The sequence below is a fragment of the Trachypithecus francoisi genome, unplaced genomic scaffold, assembly GCF_009764315.1.
Source record: "Trachypithecus francoisi isolate TF-2019V2 unplaced genomic scaffold, Tfra_2.0 Lachesis_group20, whole genome shotgun sequence".
In the NCBI taxonomy this organism is placed as follows: Eukaryota; Metazoa; Chordata; class Mammalia; order Primates; family Cercopithecidae; genus Trachypithecus; species Trachypithecus francoisi.
The window spans coordinates 19,625,872-19,629,606 of record NW_022681466.1 but is presented as its reverse complement, the minus strand read 5'-3'; positions in this window follow the sequence as shown (position 1 = coordinate 19,629,606).

Here is a 3,735-nt window from a genome sequence, read left to right as displayed (position 1 = left end):
CCTGTATGCTCCTCGTTGTGCTACATCTGAAAACATTCATCAACACTCATTTCACGGAGCTCGAATCTGTAGTACAGTTACAAAACTTCTGTGCTGTACAGGAGCTTGAGGTCATCATGGGATCACCCCTGTATTTTAGGCAGATGGTTTCCATGATCTGGAGATGTCGTGTCTCAAGTACAATACGCTGGGGAGGAAACACTTTACCAGATTAGAGAAAAACGTGTTTGAAAAGAGACAGTCCTTCTACCCCAGGAGAGACACATTGGAGGGGAGACAACAGGACAATGAGAATGTAAACTGTCTATATTCCAAATTTTTCTGGACATTAAAAAATTAAAAATTCTAAAAAAGAAAATGGAAATTGTCTTCTGAAAGGATCTCAAGGGGCACATGTCTTGAAATATTTGAAAATCTTTTACTTGGAAGGTGGTGACTTGTACTCTAATTGACTTCAAGGTGTGTAAGAGGGAGGCTGAAATTATAGGAAGACAGATTTTAGCTCCGTGAGAGGAAATACCTTTAGTGAACTAAAGAAGGAATGAGCTATCTTAAGAGATGACGGACTCCCCTGGACTAGAGGTATTTATTTAAGCACAGCCATGACGCCCTTAGGGGACCTGGGACCAAGTGCTAGACGGGTGTGGAGGTGGCTGACCAAGGGTCCTTGCTGCCCCTTAAAGTCAAGGAGTTTAAGGCAGCCTTTCCGTTCTTTCAAGTGGCTCCTCCAAGGGAGCCATTATCTGCAGTTACTGTCTCAGTTTTAGGTAAAAAGCTTTTATCATTTGGGAATTTCCCCTCCCCATATAATACTTTTTACTCCTGAATGCATGCAAAAGAGCTGTAAGAAACTTTCTGGTGCTAAATGAGAAAATGTGTGAACATAAACGAGCTAGTATAAGTTCACCACAGTGTATTTTAAACATCAGGCTCTTAAAAACTCAATAGTTTGAGATTTGCGTTTTAATCAGCGTTTGGCTAACAATATGAGATAAACTATTAGAGAAGTGTAGGTCATTCTGGCAAATAGAAAGTTCCATCATTTCACACTTAGAGAGCTGCCACGAAGAGCTTATTCTTGGAGTACAAAATGCAGAATTTAGGTTAAGGCAGGTGAAATTGTCATTTTGTAGATGAACTCGTACACTGGCAATTTCTTATGGTTCAATGTAAAACATTTATAAACAATTGTATTGTTACAAATACATTTAGACACCGTTTTCTGCTAAACTCAGTATTTTCCTTTCCATCCTGATCAAAGAAACATTATTGCAGTAAGCCACATTATAATTGAGGATGATTTCTTCTAAAAAGGTTCCGAGTTCCTTTGAGCTTGTTATTGCACAGTGGATTTTTCATTTGCAAAGACATTAAGCCCTCCAAATGTGCAAATCATGAAGTCAGTTGTTGTTCCAGCAAGGTTTGCCCAGCGGTAAAAAACGATAAAACTAATGCACTAGCTGAAACCAGGTGGGGAGACCATGTGTGGTAGTGCTTGCCGGCGGAGGGAAACTATTTCTGAAATGAGGACTTAACAAAGTATAATCCCAGCTTCACTGCTGTTCACATGAGAAACCAAAGCTTCAATTTAACTGCAGGCAATAGAAGTTTCACACCGTCAGCACCAACTGCCTAAAATCCAAAACTAGTATCTAAAAGTGCAGGATCAAAACCAAAAATCTGGAGGGATCTAGTTAAACTTCAATATGCATGACCCCAGATTCCCCTTTAAAACACAGTCCAAGTATTATATCTTTTCCATAGGACATTTACATTATTGTATTAATGTGAAATAGCTATTTACCTCTCTCCAAATCTCGGCTTCATAGAATACATAATTATCACATCCTGTAGGACAGTCATTTAAAAAGACAGCCTTGTTTATAGACAGGAGAAGTTACAGACTTTAAAATTCCTGTTAGAAAACTGGGGGACTATGGGGCCAGGCGCAGTGGCTCACACCTGTAATCCCAGCACTTTGGGAGGCAGAGGAGGGCAGATCAGGAGGTCAGGAGTTCGAGACCAGCCTGGCCAAGGCAAAACCCTGACTCTACTAAAAATACAAAAATTAGCCGGGCATGATGGTGGGCACCTGTAATCCCAGCTACTGAGGAGGCTGAGGAAGGAGAATTACTGGAATCCAGGAGCCGGATGTTGCAGTGAGCCGAGATGGCGCCATTGCACTCCAGCCTCAGCGACAGAGCAAGACTCATTCTCAATAAAAAAAAAAAAAAAAAAAGGAAAATTGATTGGGGGACTATCGAGGATTCCCCTCTCCCATTTGTTAAAAATTAATAAAATTTAGGCCCTCAGACTTTATGCATTCATACTCAAAATAAATGCACTAAAAATCAAGGAGCAGTAAGGGCACCGAGAAAGACAGCAGTTTGATCTATTTTATAATTAAAACAGGCTCCAGAGTTTAAGTAACTTGCCCCAGTGCCTGTTGGGACATGGGAAAAAAACAGAGACCTCTACCACATCCCACATTCTCTAAACTGAGAACCATCTCAAGCAACAAGTCTACATATATCACTCTGACAAAGTGGATTTTTACTTCAGTCTTCCCCTGCTGAGGTTCAGAGCTGTCAAATCCCAACTGAGGCCGGGCACGGTGGCTCATGCCTGTAATCCCAGTACTTTGGGAGGCCAAGGTGGGCGAATCACCTGAGGTCAGGAGTTCAAGATCAGCCTGGCCAACATGGTGAAACCCCATCTCTACTAAAAAATACAAAAATTAGCTGGGCATGGTGGCGAGAGCCTGTAATCCCAGCTACTCTGGAGGCTGAGGCAGGGAGAATTGCTTGAACCTGGGAGGCGGAGGTTGCAGTGAGCCAACATCGCCACCACTGCACTCCAGCCTGGGCGACAGATGGAGACTCCAGCTTAAAAAAAAAAAAAAAATTTCCCATCTCCCATCTGACTTAATTCCTTCATCAACCAATTGCCAGTGTTGTATGGGCAGGCTTGGTCTGGATAGACTTGTTTTCCCAGTGCTATTTCCAGCTGGGCAAAAGAACCACTTCATTCTCTTAGAGCTTTCCATACCACAGTAAATAAGCTGGTATCTTGCTGGGGCACTGTTTTCCACCCATATTATACTACATCTGCCCCATTTTAACTACTGGAAAATGCATCAAAGAGGCTGTCCAATTTGTCTGAGATGAGATGGCTGAAGTTCTTAGCCATATAATGGCCAAAGCTCAACAGATCTATTTGATACGAATTCGTTCTTTGACGCACAAGGAAACAGATGTCAAGAGTCATTTCCACCCAACATCAAGCTTCCTCCCCTCCTCTCAGGAAGCTGAACATAGATTCCTAGTCACTAATGTGCTATGAACTGAATAGCAGTGAATTCACTATAAATTAACTCATGCTGGTACAGAGTTCTCTCCATATAAGCACAGGACTTACATTTATTACTTAGCCATTTTTTCAAAGATAGTTCAAACGTTACAGATTTCTCCATATTCCCTTTACTTTTGGAGTCAAACACCAACTTCCGTATGTGACATTGACTATAATGTAAGAAAAGTGATTTTCACAAGTGTCTTGTACAAATAAACTATTGCAGCAGTTTATAGAGACAGTTGGGTGAGACAAGGGCCCTGAGTACACAAATTCATAATGGCTTGAGTGGTCATTCCACACTGTCACTGCATTACAGAAAAAAACTGGATGCCTGTCTTGCATACAACTATGTAGTGCATTAAAAACACTGAGACCTTTTTT